Raw genomic sequence first — 20,586 nt, 5'->3', positions numbered from 1 at the left:
ACACACACACACACACACACACACACACACACACACACACACACACAGGCTATATCACTACGGACAAGTCACTTAACTACCCAGTGCCCCCAGGAAATTCTTCAAGACTGTTAAGTAGCAGAGAACGAGCTAATCTGTATGGGTACAGGGAATCCCTTCATTGTAAGGTCCCCACACAGAGGAAAATATAGTTCTGGTCTAAGGGAAAAAAAATAGTCTTCCATTATTCTAGCATAATTATGATTCCTATTCTGTAAAATTTCAGTGCTGGATAAAAGTAACTACTGTATTATCTCAGGGACAGTTCAGTTTGTAGAGCCTGGTAGTAATGAAAGCAAGGTCACAGTGTTAAGTCTGATACTGGTCAGTTATTTTGACTGAAAAACTGTTCCCTAACCACAAATCTAATCTGAATGAGCCACAAATCTAATCTCTGAATGAGAGTCATAAGGAGGGCTGAGCAAATAATAGATACATAATCATATATGGTATCATGGAAAGGGTAGGTGTAGGAGACAATACATTTGGAAATTTTGGCGGTAATTTATATTCAGTTCACTAACCTATAGTTTGGATAATAATACTGACAACAAAAATGATGATAATATATAATAATATAACATATATTTACTGAGGAGATAGAGCAAAAGCCAAAGTATGAAAACCTCTGTTACTGGGCACCCATTCTGCTCTACCACCTGTGTCCCTGAGGAGAGCGAACTCAAACACAGAGGAATGACTATCGTCAACATTCCCCCCACCAAGTTACCTTGTGCAGATGTCGCCTCCTTGCTTGCAGGACATAGTGTATTAGCAGCCAGGTCAATTATCCTGCTGTGCTAGGTCCTGATGTTTGCTCTTTAGGACTGGCTCCTGATTGGGTTCAGCTACTGCAGCTGCAAACAGATTCTGCTATGGACTCCAGGTGTTAGACCTTTGGTGGCCCTTCTGATTTATCAAAGCTCACAAGGTTATAATCGGACCCATTCCATCTGCCATACTTGTTCCCTCAAGATCAGGAAAGAATAAACACAACAGACACACAAATGTGCTACATTGCACTCATAGTCACATGATGGCAAAGACAAGGAGATGGTAGCTGGTGGTAGGAAGGTTGCTACCATTTTTACTGCTTCTGTCTTTCTTTCTCCCTGCCTGGAGGCTTACAGAATTTTTTTTCCTTCCTTCTCATTCCAGGGAATGAAAGTTCTTCTGCTTGAGCCTTTCACATGCATTCTCAGCAGTCATTTCGAAGGCTTTTTGTCACCTTGAAGTAAGCAGAAAGGAAACAATAATAGGACACCTACACATGCTCTGAGATAAAGAAGAAAAGAGGCCCTCTATGTAGCATGCTCACCCAGGTTCCACATCGACATGAAGAAGGCAGAGAATATTGCCCATGCTCCAAGTCCTGGAACTTCCTTGACTAGTCTCCCCACTCACATAACAATAATAATAATACATAATAAAGAAGCAATTTAAAAAATTATTTTAGTTTTAATTTATGAAGTAAAAATCATTTTCTAACATAGTACAATAAAAAAGATGATTACACATGGAACTGCAAATAGATTATGTACAACTTGCTATTCCTTTCAAATATACAACAAACTTATCATGTAAATTTCTTCTCCCCCCCAAGAGATGGCTACCATTAGACCCAAATAGGTATATATATATATGTAAATTCTATACATACTTCTAATTATCCGTTCTTTCTCTGGATGCAGATAGCGTCTTAGGTATCTACTTCTTTAAACGATTTTAACACTAGTACTTTTGCCTCTCTGTGGTCCTGTGCCACCTCTCCTTCCTCTATGATTTTTCAAAGATCACCAGTGAAGGTACAAAGATCACTTCAAACAAATTTTTTTTCTTCTATTCTCTAGAATGTTTTCATTGGAACCTAGAAACTCCATGCGAACAGCTAGATTTTCTCTGCTCCTCTCTTCCATTATCTTGGGTTTTGATCACCAGTTAACCATCTTTGTTTCATCCTATTCACTCTAAATATAATTTTTCCTGTTTTGAGAAAAGAGAAGTAGAAAAGAAGTTGAACAATATAGCTTCTCATTTTTGTACCTTGTTATGGACCTATCTGCTCCAAGTTGAAGTCTTGTCACTTATTTATTCTGTCTCTTGCCTTTCAAATAGGTGTTCCCAATATTATTTTTATAAAAAGGTACCATTTTTATTTTTGTCTTTGTCCTTAGTGATTTGCCTTTTTTTTTTTACATATTCTATATTTGCTTTTTAAAAAAATTTTTCATTGGTTGATAAGATCCCAGACTCATCATAGTACAGCTACAACTAGTCTTCTTAGCCATGTCCCCTCTTCTTCTTCAATGGAATCATCTATGATTTGATAAGGAGAATTTCATTCTTAAGAGCCTCTCATTCTGTTGCAGCCAATTCCCTTCTAGAAAAATTTAGTCCTTGGGTTGCTATCTAGCATATTCTTAGAGGGTTTAAAATTTTTTTTCATTCTAAACGTCTGGTATCCTCTGACTTATCTATTACAAACTCTCAGGGCAATCATTTGCCCACCAAGGATCTTGTCACTTTTACTTCATTTACTAATCCCTTCTTATTAGTCAAAATTAGATCCAGAAGAGCAGCTCCTTTCGTGGTTTCCTCTACATTCTGAAATATGAAATTATGAGCAAAAAACATCAACAATTTATCTCCCACTCAGCTTAAAACAGAGAGAGAAGTCAGACATATGGCTATCTGCATCACAAATGTATTGTCTCTCCATATTAGTTTTGTGATCTTATCAAAAACTTGTTATTGAATTCTTGCTTCTGGCTAGGAGGTCTATAGTAGACAACCATCACTATATCTCTCCTGCCTCTTCTTTTTATTCTTTTTAAGTTGTATTCTCTCTGAGAGGATCCTTAGGTTTGTGGATTTCAACAAAGGAATAAATCTTCTTGATACATGATGCTATTTCACTAACCGTCAAATTAATATTTTAAATTTATATTATGGGTCACACTTCTATTGTTTCATTCTGGTTATGATTTGTAACCTCTAATATCTCAGTGACACATAATCTTTTAAACTAAACATTTAACCTCTCTTTATGCCTCAATTTCCTCATCTGTAAAGTGATGATGTTCAGTCATTTTTTCAGTCATGTCCAACTCTTTGTGACCCCATTTGGGGTTTTCTTTGCAGAGATCCTGGAGTGGTTTGCCATTTCCTTCTCTAGTTTATTTTACAGATGAGGAAACTGAGACAAACTGGATTAAGTGATTTGAATAGGGACACATAGATAGTAAGTGTCTGAGGCCAGATTTGATTTCAGTCAGATGAATCTTCCTGACTCCAGGCCTCAGACACTTACTCGTTGTGTGATTCTGGGGAAGTCACTTCACCCTGTTTGTCTTAGTTCCTTATCTGTAGAATGAGCTGGAGAAAGAAATGCCAAACCACTCCAGTATCTATGTGAAGAAAACCCCAGATAAGGTCTTGAAGGGTTGGAGATGATGGAAGTGACTGAACAACAATATGTGCTAATTTCACTAACTCTCACTCCTTATTACTTACTACACAATGCATTGTTGAACAGACATTTGAGACCATGAATATAGTTTCCAGTTATTTCTAGTTCTTTTATCCAGTCCGTTGGTCAGTTAGCCTTTATTAAACACCTGCAATATGACAGGCACTGTGCTAAGTGCTGGGAAGGAGCTCACAGTCTAATGGAGGAGACAACATACCAACCACTATGTACCAACAAGATATGTACAGATTAAATTGCAGGCAGTCTCAGAGGAAAGGCACTTAGATTAAGGAGGCCTGGGAAAAGTTTCTCCAACAAATTACTGCTCCTTTCACTACTACTCTTCTTCCTAAACCATGCCTGTTCCTTTTTGGACAGTAACTTGGTTTTGTAGTTGTATCTGAGAATCTTCCTTATTCTCTTTTCCTTTTCCACTCAGAGTTCTTCAGGTGAGTTCAGCAAGTCCCCAAGCAAATATATTCTTCTTTGTAGTCTTAATCAGTTTTGCTCTGTCTCTGACTGAATGCCTGCCTAAACCATGGTCCCCAAAGCCAAATTCTGTTTGTTCTCTGACACCATTTTCTTGGCCAGATGTTCACTTCTCACATCACATCTTACCCCCACTCCCACCCCCATCCTCTAACATCCCTAATTCCAGCCAGGAGCAGGGAATCATGACATGGTAGAAAGAGTGCTGGACTTACAGTGGCAGCATTTGGGTTTGAATCTTGGCTCTACTATTTAGGAACTGTGTGATCCCAGGCAAGTTACTCTCCCCACCCCTACCCCACCCAGGGAATCAGTTTTCTCACCTTTAAAATGGAGTTCGACAAGATGATCACTAAGGTCCCTTAGAGTTCTAAATCCCATAGTCCTATGAAATCACCACCTATGCTCCCAAGTTCTCCAGTTTTACTGCCAGGAATTTATAATCTGTCTGTATCATTTGCCTAAGTATAACCATGTTAGTGGTTAGTGGCCAGCAACATTTAGCTGAAGAAGCATAGAAGAGCTCTATGCCAATCATAATAAATAGCTAGCATTTACATAGTGCTTTAAGGCTTGCAAAACATCTTACAAATATTATCTTATACCTTGGCAGGTAGGGTTACTATTGTCCCCATTATACAGATGAGGAAACTGAGACAGATGCTAAAATACTTTCAGGTCATGCAGTAAGTGTTGGAGTAATTGATTGATCTTGGTCTTCTATCTCTAACCACTGTGCAACATAGCTGTCCTCAATCAATCCACAAACATTTATTGAATGCCTGCTACAACAGGGCAAGCACTATACTAGGCACTGGGGATAATAAAGACAAAAATGAAACAATCTCTGCTTGCAAAGAGCTCACGTTGTAATGGGGAGAAATAATGACATAAATAAACATGTAAAAAGAAGAAATACAAATAAATAAAGGGAAGACCTGCAGATTCAATGTTTTATCCACTCTGCTACCTAGATGCCCTCGATCAATCAATAGGGAAAAAAGTAACCCTACCTTCCAGGGTTGTTGGCACAGTGTTTTGCCTGTGCTCCTTCAGTCAGATGTTGCTGACCACTATGACATAAGTCTTCTTACTATGGCTAACAGCAGATAGCTTGGTTACTGGTGACACTTATGGACCCGTCAGAAATTTATCCAAGATTGCAAAAAAGCTAAAGCCCTGATGAAGACAGGTCTGGAAACCAGATCTTTTGACTGCAAGTCCAATACCTGTTCATTATGTGCCAATGCCTCCTAAAGGCTCCATGCAAATACATCTTCATTAAAAACAAGATATTATAAATCTTCTCTTGGATTAACGGTGTATCAGTTGTGACATCTCCATATATAATTTATTATTCCAATGGATTTTTTATGTTATAAAAATTAAAAAAATATATTTATAACATCATGTTAAAGGACATGATATTTTTCAACCTTTAAAAGTTCCTATTTTAGACAAGTTATGTGTTCTCTTCATCAGTTCTTTCTCTTTTCATGCCTGTTTCATCCCCAGAAGATTTTCCAGAGTCATCACCTTCCTCATGCAGTTGCATTAGTTTTCCTAGTTCAAACTTGGACTTCTTGAGCATATTGACTTTTGGAACAAATACATTATGGAGTGGGTAAATGGACTGGCAAGCCTTTTCTAATGCTGTCTGGAATCAGTTTATTGATAGCATCTTTCAGGTTATTTGTCTGCACCTCCAGGGTCATAATATCCACTAAATTATTGTGAATTAGAAGGACCTGTTGCTGTTATGTGCTAGGTATACTAGGTCTTAAGGATATCATTGTTGCATTTGGTAAGATCAATCCAGAAGAGAAGGACCAAGTAGCCATTGGAAATTTTGACATCAAAATGGGCTTCAATCATGGCCTGCCATTTTTTTTTTTTTTTTTTTTTACCATGGAACACATCTTGTCCTGGGTAAGGTCCATTCCATGGAAATGAGTCAAAAAATTTTTGCCCTGAATCTCTTTAGTAATCAGCTTGAACTTACAAAAAGCAATTTCATTATTCTGCAGATCAGTAAAGCTCACTTCAAAAAGTACAACCCTGGAGACCATCAAAGGCAATTTTCATTCCTTGAGTTCTTATGACTAGTGTCCTGAAAATAATGAATATATAGAACCTAGCTGGTGCTTTGACATTATACCGATACTTCAAAAGTGGGGCAACCACTTTCTTCTTGGCTCCTCTTGGCTCCGGCTGCCTTTGGATAGGGACTTATTCTTGCCAATTGCCATGATTCTCTTCAGAAAGCCAAAAAAGAATTACAACGGATTTTAAAGGATATTAGACTTGGAAGGGAATTTAAGAATTTTCTTTTCTAATGCCTTAATTTTACAGATGAAGAAATTGAGGCCCAAAGAGTTTTCTCAAGGTCACAGAGCTTGTAGTAGCCATGCTAGGATTAGAACTCAAATAGTCTTAATTGTTTGTCTTTTTAGCTATACTGCCCCATCTCTCAGAAGTGGATCAAATAAATACAATTGCTACAAGGAACCTTAAAAGATTGTTTACTCTATTCTGACTTCAACAGAAGCTGAGAATTCTAAGATGAATAAAAAATTTGCCCTGCAAAACAAGGCAATATTTCCTGATTCCAAATTGCAAGGAAGAACATTATTTCTTGTGCCTATCTCTCCCGAGAAGAGCAAGCAGGTGGTGCAGTGGATAGAGCACAGGACCTGGAGTCAGGAGTTCAAATCAGGTCTCAAACACTTACTAGCTGTGTGACCCCGCAAGTCACTTCATCTTGTTTGCCTCAGTTCCTCATCTGTAAAATGAGCTGAAGAAGGAAATGGCAAACCACTCCAGTATCTTTGCCAAGAAAACCCCAAATGGGGTCATGGAGAGTCCAACACAACTGAACTACAACAACAACATCTTTTCACAGTAGTCCCTAATCCCAAGAAGTCTAAAGGGGGGAAAATACATTCTGTATTTACAACCTGGAACTGTGTAATAAATTGAAATATTTAATGACAATAATGGAGAGGTGGTGTGATGTAGTGGAGAGAAAGCCAGAATAGGAATCAGGAAGATCCGAACTCTGGTTCCACATCTGCCTCACTGGCTGTGTGACTGTTCCTAAGTCACTTGACCTCTCATTACCTTAAGAAGCTTTCAGAGAAGGTCTCAAACTACCTTGGGAGAGGAATTTCTGGATGGTAAGTAGCTTCCCACACAGATGATAGCACAAATCTGGCTTAAAAAAATGATGGGGTGACCAGATCAACTCAATAAACTCCAGTGGGCCCCTATGGCCTCCAGGATCAAGCACAAAATTCTATTTGTTATTCAAGGCCCTTTATAACCTAGCTCCCTCCAACGTTTCCAGTTTTCTTAGACCGTACTCCCTACTACATACATTTTGATCCACTTTGGCCTCCTGGCTTTTCCATAAACAAGATATGCCGTATCTTGGCTTCAGATATTTTCTCTAGTTGTCCCTCCTGCCTGGATTGCTCTCCTTTCTCAACCTTGCCTACTGACTTCCTTGGCTGCCTTTATGGCCCAACTAAAATCCGATTTTTTATAGAAAGCCTTTACCAACCCCTCTTAATTCTAGTGCCTCCCCTCTGTTAATTCTAATTTATTCTGTATATAGTTTGCTTCGTATATATTTGTTTGCATGTTCTCACAATATATCTCTTACAGTATCTTGGATTGTAAGCTCCTTGAGGGAAGGGACTGTCTTTTGCCTTTTTTTGTATCCCTAGAACTCAGCACAGTACTAAGCACAGAGTAGGCACTTATTAAATGTTTATTGATTGAGATTTGCTTTCACTTTGTAGGGTATAGGTGTTAGGTGGTTCAGTGGAAAGAGTTCAGGACCTGGAGTCAGGAAGACCTGAGTTCAAATCCAGCCTCGGACACTTACTAGCTGTGTGACCCTGGGTAAGCCACTTAACCACTGTATGCCTTGGTTTACTCATCTGTAAAATGGGGATAATAGCTCCTTCCTCCTAGGGTTGTTGTGAGGCTCAAATGAGATAATAATTGTAAAGCACTTAGTACAATGCCTGAAGCATTTTGTAAGGGCTATATATTAGTTATGATTATTATTATTGTTCAGAGAGGATTAAAGTGGCAAGTCTAATGTCCTGGGGCATTTCTTATCCCCCTGCTTTCTAGAGAGATTAATTCAAGAACTACTTTGGTCTCTGCTCAAACTGTTTACGAGTTGGCTGAGTTATTTACATCATATGACAGGGAGGTCAAGGTCATTTGAGTCATTGAGCTTTGCACACAAAACAACTTTCAGCATGAAATAGCTCATTGAGTTCTGTTCTTGGAGTCAGGGACACAGGTGTAAATTCTGCATCTGATAATTACTAGCTGTGTGACTCTGGGCGATCCCTTAATCTCTATGAGCCTATTTCCTGACATCTGGAAAATGGGGCTCTTGATAGCACCCATCTCACAGTACTGGTGTGAGGTACAAATGAGAATGTATGCAAAGCACTTTGAAAGTCTTCAAGCACCATATAAAAGTGAATTATTATTATAAATGTGAGTGATTATTAGCTTGTTAGACCAGATAACCTCTTAAGAGCTCTGCTAGCTCTAAGATCTATGGTTCTGTGACTTTAGGATACCCTTTAACAGAGAACTACAAAAGCTAGTTGGGGATAGCTTGTTGGTGCAGTGAATAGAGTACCAGGCCTACAGTCAGGAAGACTTACCTTTCTGAGTTCAAATCTGGCCTCAGACACTTAATAGCTATGTGACCCTGGGAAAGTCATTTAACTCTGTTTGCCTCGGTTTCCTCATCTCCAAAATGAGCTGGAGAAGGAAATGGCAAACCACTCCAGTATCTTTGCCATGAAAACCCCAAATGGGGTCACAAAGAGTTGGACACAACTGAAAATGACTGAACAACCACAGATAAGCTAGTTGATGGCAAAGAGTAAGTTGGAGGTAAAAGCTAAGTTCTACAGTGGATATAGAGTACTAGACCAGGAGTGAGAAAAATCTTAATTTAAATCTAGTCTCAGACACTCATTAGCTTTGTGATCCTGGGCAAATCACTTAACTTCTGTCTGCCTCAGTTTCCTCATCTGTAAAATGGATATCATAATAGCAGCTACTTTCTTATTTTTAAAAATTTTTTAATTAATTAATTATTTTAAACAATTTTTTCTTTTTAAATTTTGAGTTTTAAATTCTCTCTCCCACTCTCTGAGAAGGCAAGCAACATATCATTTATGCATATGAAATCATGCAAAACATATTTCCATATTAGCCATATTTCATAAAAAAGCAAGAAAAATAAAGAAAGTGAGAAAATTATGCTTCAATTTATACTCAGAGTTCATCAGTTCTCTTTCTGAAGGTGGATAGCATCTTTTCACCATAAGTCCTTTGTAATTGTCTTGGATCATTGTATTGATCAGGGTAGCCAAGTTTTTCACAGTTGATCATCATTATAACAGTGTTGTTAAGGTGCGCAGTGATCTCCTGGTTCTTCTCACTTCACTTTGTATCAGTTTACATAGATTTTGCCATGTGTTTCTGAAACCACCCCCCTTGTTATTTCTTGTACCACAATAGTACCCCATCACAATCATATGCCACAACTTGTTCAGCCATTCCCAATAGGCAGCCCCTCAATTTCTAATTCTTTACTAACACAGAAAGAGCTGTTATAAATATTTTTGTATGTACGAATCCTTTTTCTTTTTCTCTGGTGTCTTTGGAGTACAGATCTAGTATCGGTATTGTGGGGTCAAAAGGTACACACAGTTTTATAGTTCTTTGGGCACAGTTCCAAACTGTTCTTCAGAATGGTTGGACCAGGTCATTACTCCACCAGAAGTTCATTAGAATACCTATTTTTCCCTCAATCCCTCTACCATTTGTCATTTCTGATAAATGAGTTGGTACCTCAGAGTTGTTTTAATTTGCATTTTTTTAATCAATAGTGATTTAGAGCATTTTTTCATATACTTATAGATAGCTTTGATTTTTTTCTTCTGAAAACTGCCTGCTTATATCCTTTGACCATTTATCAATTGGGGAATGGCTATATAGCACCTATTTTCCAAGGTAGTTGTGAGGATCCAGTGAGATAATATTGATAAAGCCCTTTGTAAACCTTAAGGCGCCATACTAGCTAACAGGACTCAAGGAACTTGTTAAGAGGGCAATGACCACATTCAATTCTGATTGTGAGGCATCCTGGAGTTAGACAGTAAGGATATCACATTCCAACGAACCTATAAAGATTGCAAAATGGACTCGTCATAGTCTTCTGGGGGCACAGACCTGGATAAACATGTGCAGAGTTCCAGCTCTGCCCCCTTCTATCTGCATGACCTTGGGTGAGTTAGAGGGTCTATTCTCTTAACCTCAGCTCCCTCGTTAGTCATCTGGAAATATTCCTCCAACAACCTCACAGTGGTGAGGGTCACATGTGAAGTAATGGCCATAAAACACTCAGTAACTGTAAAGATCTCTGTAAGTGTGAGTCATAATTATTATTATTATGCAAACCTCTTAGTATCTCTAGCTTTGCAGTCTGATTCTCCCCAGGAGCATGGAGAAGGTCCCTAGGCACCTCTGCTTCTCACAGTTGGGAGCCCTTGGCATATCAGTGTGGGTTCCTTCCTTAAATGCTACTTAGCTTTGGGGACCATATGCCCCTTTTATTTGCTTTTGTTTTTTTTTTTTAAAAGGGAAAAAAAAAACCTTTCCCCCCACAGGACTGCAATAAAGGAGCATATGTATTAACTAAAAAAAAAAATCCTTGGCAACAAAAGCCTTTTAATTGAACACAGTCTCTCCAGCCAACTTATGTAAATTCTATCCCAATTTTGGGCATCTATTTTGAGCACAGAGAGAAGCAGTATGAATCTTGCCCTAAAATTGTGCTAAACAGAAGGGGTGATACCATATGGATGCCATGTTATGGGAGGCTGTCACCTGCTAACCAAGATGAGAAATTACAGGTTACAATTGCCTCCCTGCAGCCTAAGTATCTTTGGGGTGTGGGGGCTCTTTATGCAGCAAGGTATGCAAATGAACAACCTGAGACTGGGCTGAGGGTCCTGGCCATAGGCGCTAGGGAAGTCAAGGGTGAAGGACAGTTGAAGCAGCTGCCTCCAAGCAGAGGCTTAAACCCCTATTAGTCTGATTTTGTTTTAAGCTCCCAGTTTCCCCTTTCCCAACATACATGGAAATCTTATTTCATCTTATAAAATCTTTACTAGCAGAGAATCTCATGGGTGATTGCCGGTCAATGAGAAATAGGGTATGGGGCAGGGTGAGCTGGAGCCAACTCAAATTGGCTAGTAAGAGTGATTGTCAGATTTTCTGAGTGTGCATTTACACCTTAGACATTGGCAAATTGCATAAATCAGGGCTTGTTTTATTGTTTTGTGGATTGTCTAGACTTAACAAAGTGATGGCATAAATGTTAATAATGCGTATTAAATTTAAAAGTGTATCATGTATACTTTTTTTTGAGTGCTGGTTGTTAACCATTTATTAGCACACTCCTAATGGTAGCAATGCCATAGAAGGTAAGCCTAACACTAGGGAGAGGCAGGGTGCTGTTGTGGAAGGAGTGAGTAATGGGTCTGGAGTCAGAAACCCACTGTGTAGTTTTTCTCCATGTATTTATAGTTGTTCAGTCATTTTTCAGTTGTGTCCAACTCTTGGTGACCCCATTTGGGGTTTTCTTGGCAAAGATATGGGAGTGGTTTGTCATTTCCTTCTCCAGCTCAATTTATAGATGTCCACGAAACTGAGGCAAACAGGATTAAGGGCCAGCTAGTAAGTGTCTGAGGCCAGATTTGAACTCAACAACATGAGTCTTCCTGACTTCAGGCCTGGCACTTAATCAACTTTTCTACCTAGCTGGCCTGGGTTAAAATTCTGACTTCATCACTTACTACTTATATGACCTTGGGCAAATCACTCAATCTGTCCTGGCCCTGGTTTCCTAATCTGTAAAGGAGAGGGTTGGAGTGAAATGGTCTCCAAAGTCCACCCTATCTCCAAACTGATAATTTTATGACCTGACAAATCTCAGAGACTTCAGCTTACTGGGCTTCAATGTCCTCATCTAGAAAATAAGAGCTTTGAATTAGATGACTCCTCAGATCCTTTCCAGCAGTGAATCCTCTGTATCATTTTGTACTGTACTACTTATAACAGGTGACATTTACATAGTGTTTTACAATTTGCAAAGTGCCTTGTTTACATTACCTCATTTTCTCTTTACACCAACCCTTTGAGGTTGGCAGCACAAGCATTTTTATTTCTATTATACAGATAAGGACACTGAGGCTTAGAAATGAAGTGGCTGTCCCATGGGAATTCAACCATCCAGTGGCAGAATGGGAACTTAGACCCCTATTTCTTGTTCAGTTTTCTTCCCACTAGAACGTGCTATTAGCTGTGCACAAATTTTATTCCCAAATACTGGACTGTGAACTCTGTGAGGAAAGGGACTGATCTCATTTAATCTACCTCTCCTGGTTCCTAATGCTGTGTTTTGGCCAAAGTAAAAGTACTAATAAATGTTTGTTGAATGTGAAATAATGTATTGCCAAAGCACTAACAAATCTTGTGACTTTCCAGGAGAAAGGTAACTTCTATTTACATATTGTTTTGCATGTAAGAGAGGCAGCTGTGTGACCCTGGGCAAATCATGTACCCTTTTGGCTTTGTAGGCACTTTTCCAAGAATATAAATGGCAGAGAAGGTGCCATCTTGAATTGGTAGAGAGAATTGTTTCCTTATTCATCTTTCTTCCTTATTCTCTATACCCAAAAACAACAGGTGCAAGTTACTGTCACTTGTTACAAAGTGCTTCATATATAGCATCTACTTAGATTTTCACAACAGCTGGCTGGTAATACAAACATTACTAATCCCATATTGGAGATGAGGAAATTTACATTTCTTAAACCAGTTGCCCAAGGTCAAAGAGCTAGTGAGCAGTGGAACAGAGGCTCAAACCTAGCTCATTTGACTGCAGTTCTGAGTTCTGTTCATTAAATGCTACTTTCTCCTTACAGAAGTGTCGTAACTTAAAAACCACCTCCCTGTCTGTGATTTTGGATGTACATGTGCTACAGGCTGGGATGCCAGAGTCTGACAACTCAGTGACATGGCTCTCTGAGAGCATCCATGTTAAAAAAAAATCTGTAGATACTCTCTGGAAGGACATTCATCACAGAGGAAATGACTGTAAAAGACATCAGAATGTCCCACATTTATTTTCTACTCATAACTTCTTTCCCAAAGTCACTCTGTTTTCAGGTCAGTTCAATTTTAGATGTTTCCCCCCTCATTTTGAATCATTACTGGCTCAGGTAGGTACACAAATATAACTACCACTGATGACCTAGGTTTAATTGGTTGGAACAGCTGGTTGTACACAGAGAAGGGTCTCTAGTACATGCCAAATCTGTTGAAGGAGTTAGGAATGTTAGCCTAGAAAAGCTAAAATTTAGGAATGTGGGGGGCATAATTTCTGTCCTTAAGTCATAATACAATGGTAAGAGCATGGGTGCTGAATTAAAAGGACATGTTTTCAAATCCTGCTTCTGATGCAAACTGCCTATGTGACCTTGGCCAAGTAATTTACACTCTTTGGGGCTCATTTTCGTCATCTGTAAAATGGCCACTGATGTCCCTTCTGGCTCTAGGTTCAGTCCTAGGCATTCAAAGGGAGAAGAGGTAAAGATTAGATTTCTGTTTGGCCTCAGAAAAAAGAACTAGTAGTAACTGGTAAAAGCTGCAAAGATGTAAACTGAGACTTCAGGAAAAACTTCCCTATGTTTGAGTTATCCAAAAGAGGGTGGGCTGCCTCATAAGGTGGTAGGTTTCCTTTCCCTGGAAGGTTCCCCTAGCATCAGTGGGGCAATCAGTTGTTGAGTATGCTGTATATAGTACATTTTTGTATGAGCACAAGAAATAGATGGTGAGGTCTCTTTCAACTCTGAAATTTCTGAGATTCCATGACAGTATGGGGCGGCACCATTTCCATTTACTCTACCCAGTTCTTTTTGAGGGAAGACAGATCCTGACCCAGGGAAGCAATGAGTTTGTTAGGTAAAGCCACAGGATGAGTAGTTGGAGAGTGTCTACTCTTTTCTTTTGAGATCATGTTCTAGTTTAATAGATTTTTGCTTTGACTAGCTATAAAGCAGGGATTCCTTGAGTAGCGAAATTTTGTAGGGATTGAAAATGGGTGACTGGGGGAGGCTGTTGAATCTTCGGAGTCAGGAAAGGCACAAATGAGATGATATATGTAAAACTCTTTAAAACCTTAAAAACACTATACAAATGTCAACTAATATTACTATTTAGTATTATTATCCCATTTTTACTATTTATTTTCATTTGTCTTGACTAGCTTAAGCACAGGTCCACTAAAGGCAAGGTGAATTTTTAGGTTGTTTATGCTCCTTGAATCACTTTTAAGAGGCAGAAGATGAAAGGATGTTGAATTAGGAGTCTGCTGGCTCCTAGATAGGAGTCTATTTCCTATCCACCAATAAAATCTGCATAGCCTTTGTCCAATCACTTAAATCTCTGTGGGTCTCCACTTTCTTGTATGTAAAATGAGAATCATGGTGCTTGAGTTACCTTCTTCATAGGGCTGTCATGAGGAAAAGGTTTTATAAGTATTAAAATGATACAAATGTGAATTATTATTATCATTATTATTAATCTTTTGGTCTCAGTTTCCTCATCTGTAAAATGAGGATAATAAAATCTGTCTTTTCTGCTTCACAGCATTGGATAAGAAGGAACTAATGATCACTAAAGTCCATTAAAGTTTGATTTGATTCCAAAGTTCAGGTCCTGGGTAAGGATGCTCTGGTCCAAAGCCAGAATGAATTTTGGCTAGCTCAGCCCTCCATATTCTGACCAGAGGATGAGCCTTCTTACCTGTGTGATATGGTTAGATGGGTACTGAAAGTTCCTTAAGCTCTAAAACATCTTTTCTAAAGAAAAATACTAATCTAGATATCTCCAGAATTCCTCACTCCTTAAGAGTCTTCTTTAAAAAACAAATAGTATTAAGACATTATGGAATAGAGTAGGGATAACAAATCAGTAGGGATTAGTTTATCTAACTAAGTTATTAGAAACCATTATTGTGTAGATGGCCAAAAGATATGAACAAATAGCTCTCAAAAGAAGAACTGCAAAGTGTTCACAACCATAAAAAAGTGCTCCAAATCACCAATAATAAAAGAAATGAAAACAACAACAACCCTGAGGTTTTACCAAACACTCTGCAAATGGACAAAAAGTGACAAAAATGGCAACAGTCAATGTTGGAGGGATTCTGGGGATATAGAAACACTAATATATAGGTGGAGCTATGAAATGGTCCAACCATTTTAGAAAACAATTTGGAATGATGAAAATAAAGTGGTAAAAATGTTTATACCTTTGAATCAGCTACTCCATTACTGGGCTTATATCCAAAGATGCCATCAATGAGAAAAAAGGCCCCATGTACTCCAAAATATTTATAGCAGCACTTTTTTTGGATAGCTAACAATTGGAAACAAAGTAGGTACCCATGGATTGAGGAATGGCTAAATAAATAGTGGTACATGAATGTAATGGAATATTACTATACTATAAGAAATGATATGTGTGGTGAATGCAGAGAAGTATAGGAAGATCTACATGAACTGATGCAAAGTAAAGTAAGTAGAGCCAAGAAACTAATATATGTAACAACTATAACAATGTAAATGGAAAGAACTACAACGTGCCAAAAATTCAAACAAATGTAATAAAATTATAAAGAGTGAGTGAGACTCAAATGAAGACATATGGTAGGACACCCCCAATCTGTCCTTTTGACAAAGTTTGTTGAAAGCGTGTGCATTGCATAACACCTGTGTAACGCCCACCTCCACAAAAGGATAGATTGGGGATGTTTTTCTTTCCAAAAAAGAGAAATACTTTTTTGTCTTAAGGGATGTCTCTTAGTAAGGGGAAGGGGGGAGATACAGAGGATACTATGGTGATGTAAGAAAAAGAAAACATCAATAAAAATTATTATTATTATTTTTTTAAAGAAACTGCACTGGCCCTCTACGTGATAATGGTTTCATCTGTAAAATGGGGATAATAATAGTATATACCTCCCACGGTGGTTGTGAGGACCAAATAAGATAATAATAATTGTAAAGTGCTTAGCACAGTCCCTGGCACATAGTAAATGCTATACAAATGTTAACCATTATCAGCTAATGTTATCACTTTGTAGCAAAGAGCAGGATGTTGAATGGCTGGGGAAGAGCCTGGTAACATGAAGTTTAATTCTAGGACTGTGTGAGGCCACAGCTGAAAGATCTGGGAGTCTAGGAGTAAGGCACCATTTTTGGTATGGTGGACAGTGCACTAGCCTGGGAAGTATCTTATATGGACTTGAGTCTTAGCTCTGATATTTACCAGTCTTGGAGAGAAGAAGCAATCATCAAGCATTTATTAAGCACCTACTATATACAAGGCTATGTGTGAAGCACTGGAGATACAAAGTCAAAAAGGAAACTATTTCTGTCTTCAAGGAGCTTACTTCCTATTGGAAGTGACATGCCCCCAAGCTGTCTAGATAGCAAGTGTGGGAGATGAGACCCAACCCTACTTCTCCGAATTCTCTCTAGAAGGAATCAGATACTTTGCTGCTCTAGATAAAGACCTAGATAAATACTAAAAACAGCTTCTGATACCTCCATCCCTGTCTGTGACTGCCAGCGTGGCTGACCCCTGACTTCTGTGTCTGTGTCACTGAGGAAGGATTTCTTGCTGAGTATATCAGGGATTGGTACCAGTGAGGCTGAAATGGCATCTTTACAACCTCTCTTCTGGTTCTAGTTGTGTCATGAATTGTGAGCACAGCCCTACTGCTCTCAGGGATCTGGCCACAGAGAAAGAAAAGTTTATTGCAGGTATTTATGCAGCTGTAGCAAAAGCCAAATGGGTCTCAGGCTCCCTGTTGCGTGATCACATTGGTAGTAAACATTCTCCTTTCCTTGAAAGCACAGCTCCTGTAGCCCCTCCCGGTGCCTGGTGCCAAGCCTTTAGCTTCCTACAGCCTCCCGGGAGGCATTAGGTCACCCTAGACAGTTGATGCAAACACAGCTGTTGATCCCCATGGAAGATGGTCTCTTAGCAGCAATCACTGGGCCTACAGGGACCTTGGTTTAATATAATGGCAGCATGCTACATACATCTCTCCTTGGCAGCTCTGGAGCACAGGATTTGTGGAGGGTGTTGCTGATACGACGTTGTCAGTTCTCTCCAGAGCCTTTGCTCCATTGAAATAGATCCCCCTCTTGATTCTTGAGGTGCTAAAATGGATCCCTCCCTTGTAGCCCCAACACACTCATAGATTTTTGCCTGCTTCGCTTTCCCTGGGAGGCAGACAGAGCTGGGGGATTGCTTAACCAAATGTGTTTAGCATGAATGTTTTCTCTTTGAGTTGGCCATCACTACTGGGTTCTAAACCTCAGTCGTTTTCCGGATGGATAATTGCAAAATATTGTAAGCTCTCAATCCAAGCTAAGGCATGGGAGGAGGAATAATCAATCCCAAATAGGTGATAATCCAAGGGGAAAAAAAATGTGTGTTTGACTTTAGAACGTACTGTACACAAACACATGACAGATTATATAGTTGGAGAATGTTAAAAGCTGGAAAAAATCATAGTCCAGGGGTTCTAAGCAGGACATTAATGGATTTGTTTAAAGATATGTTTTTACTATATTTCAGTATAATTGATTCCCTGTGTAATCCTATATATTTTATTTTACACATTTAACGTGTTATGCTTTTAAAGGTATTTTTGTGAGGAGGAGTTCATAGGCCACACCCAGACTGCCAAAGGGATCCATGACACAAAAAGGTTATTAAGCCCTGCTCTAGTCCAAAGCTGTCATTCTACAGGTGATGAAACTGAGGCCCAGAACATTGGTCTCTTTAGGCTGCTCCTCTTTACCTTGCTCATTTAAATCATTTATGTTTATGGAAGGCTACCAAAGCATGATGTAATAGAATGGGGAATTGTAACTAGCCAGGCATCTGTTGAAATTCTTTCTGTTATTGATTGGTGAGGTCTGTCTTTTTGCTCTCATCTTTCTCTGTCAAAGAAGCTGTCTTTTCCCAAGTTAAATCCCTTTCCTTCTGCCTGGTTCTTGTCCTTTTTCTGGAACCTCCTTATATCTGGATCTTCTATGTTTGGAAGCTCTGTTTCTAGACCAGAAAATTTTGATATTTCCCTGCTGGTGACCTCAGGGATTCTAAACCAAGCCTCCTTATAAAACCTCCAGTAGATCCAAGACCCCCTGAAGTTAATTGAATAAACTGCTCTGCTTCCTGAGCTGCCCTGAAGCATGGACCCAGGAGTCCCATTGAAACTTGGTGTAACTAGGCATCAAGTCCAGCACCATCCTTCTTTCAAAAGGCCATTGTGGACTGCCATTTCCTGTCATCACCTAAAGACCATTGTGCTTGAAAAGTATCCTTCCTTACCTCTTTCCAGTCCTACTTAAGAAGGTGTTGCAGCTGCCTTAACATGAAAGTGGCAGTCCTAGGCCTTGTGTGAAGGGAAAGGAAATTATTGGGTTTCTGTCTTCCTTACCTTTTGATGCTTTGAGTAAGTCAATAAGCATTTATTAAGCACTTACTGTGTACCAGGCAATGAGCTAGGCACTGGATCTCAAGAAGCTCATGTTCTAATACAGGAAACAACATGCAAACAGCTATTTACGTAAAGATATATAGAGGGTATATGGAAAGTAATCTTTGAGGGAAGGCACTAGTGTTAAAGGAGGATCTGGAAAGGCTTCTTAAAAAAGGTAGGACTTTATGTGAGACTTGAAGGAAACCAGGGAATTCAGGGAGTGGAGGTGAGGAGAGAGAGCACTCCAGGAATAGAGGATAGTTGATGAAAAAGACATGGAGTTGAAAGAGGTCATGTCTTCTGTGAGGAACTGCAAGGAAGATATTATCACCAAATCATAGTGCATGGGAGACGACTGAAGTATGAGAACATTTCAAAAAGTAGGAAAGATCCTAAGGGCTTTGGAATCCCTAAAGAGGATTTTATATTTGACCCTGGACCTAGCAGGGAGCCTATGTTGCTTATTTGGGGGGAGGGGGAAATGGTCAAATCTGCACTTTCAGAAAATTCCTTTGGCAACTGAGGGGAGGATGGATTGGAGCAGGGAGACCCTTGAGACAGGGAGACCAACCAAAAGGCAATTGTCCAGTCAGGAGGTGAGGAGGGTCTGTACCAGGGTGATAGAAATATCAAAGGAGAGTTAGAAGCTTAGAATCTATAACAAAGCTATACGGTTTTCCCTTTAGGACCTTCTATTAAACATGCCAAATGAAAGGGCTTATTGCTTTCAGTATTAACTGACTCTACTAATTATTCTGTGAAGCCCCTCCGACCCCAGAATGGCACCCTGACATCAACAAATTCTTGACTTTCCTAAACCATATGTAGTGTATTTGTTTTGTTCATGTAGCTTCTGTGCATGTCCACATGGGTTTTCTAAATGTGGCTCACAGGGAGGCGTGAATCAATTTCTCTGGAATTTAGCTCACCTTCTCCAATGGAGACTTTGATTCCTGCCTGCAGGAAAGCCAGAGATGGAGCCATGAGGCTGGTCACTCTACTCTCATAAGAGAAAGGGTAGGGAAATACAATTATACCTATTTTCTACCCTCTTTCCCTCTGCTAAATTTTGATAGTTTAGTTAAAATGATTTTTCTTAGGTTCAATTTGTTTCTCTGGTTGCTCTTAAAAAGGAAGAGTTTTCTTTTGTTCAACTCAGTCTCTTTTATTCTAATCTCCCTTTACAAGACCAAAGTACAACGTTCAACAGCATCCCCTCCTTGCCCTCCAAGTCCATACATAAGAGAATGTAGACATTAACAGCAAATAGGCTCTATCCCTTCTAAATTCTATGAATAGGCACCAGGTATTCTCCTCCTTCTCTGGAATGCAGCTGTCAAGTTTCTAGGGCTTCTCTGGGTTACACACACACACACACACGCACACCAGGTTCATTACTCAAAGCAGTGCTGGTGCTTCGATTCAAAGTTTTATGCCCATATTTTGGGTCTCTATAAATTGTGTCAACTGGATCAAATCCTATTATCACTAGAGAAGGTAGAAAAGCATCAGCAATAGTCAGAAGAGAGCAGCTTGAGTTTCTAGTGCACAGGCCCTGTTTTGCAACAGCTGGGCGACACAGACATCAGATAAAGTGGTAGTACAAAGTTTAATCAAATCAGAGGATCTGTCAATGTGAAGCCTCATGAACAAAAGGATTCCTTATCTGTCTTGTCAGTTTCATGATACATCATGGTATCCACAATTTCTCTGCCCAAACTATAGCTTATATTAGATGATTTTGGTTCCTTACTACCAAATTCAAATTACAAAGTTCCTGATTTCACACAAGGAAACATTCCCTAAAGTGTCTAGGAAGGCAGGTTGGAAATTAAGGAAATGTTGGAAATGCTTTCTTCTACATGTCTTCTTTTCAAAGTCAGTTCTCTTTCTGCCTGAATTTCTCCTGAAAGGA

At 39.2% G+C, this 20,586-nt stretch overlaps 1 pseudogene; it reads right to left on the bottom strand.

Annotated features, from left to right (window-relative positions):
- Positions 1–5,459: 5,459 nt before the first annotated feature.
- Positions 5,460–6,246, bottom strand: LOC114054500 (annotated as a pseudogene).
- Between the last annotated feature and the right edge of the window lie 14,340 nt (positions 6,247–20,586).

This window comes from Vombatus ursinus, unplaced genomic scaffold (assembly GCF_900497805.2).
Source record: "Vombatus ursinus unplaced genomic scaffold, bare-nosed wombat genome assembly UNPS02014813.1, whole genome shotgun sequence".
NCBI classification, from domain to species: domain Eukaryota; kingdom Metazoa; phylum Chordata; class Mammalia; order Diprotodontia; family Vombatidae; genus Vombatus; species Vombatus ursinus.
Note: the sequence above shows the minus strand (reverse complement) of the source record. Positions and strands in the feature narration are given on the sequence as shown.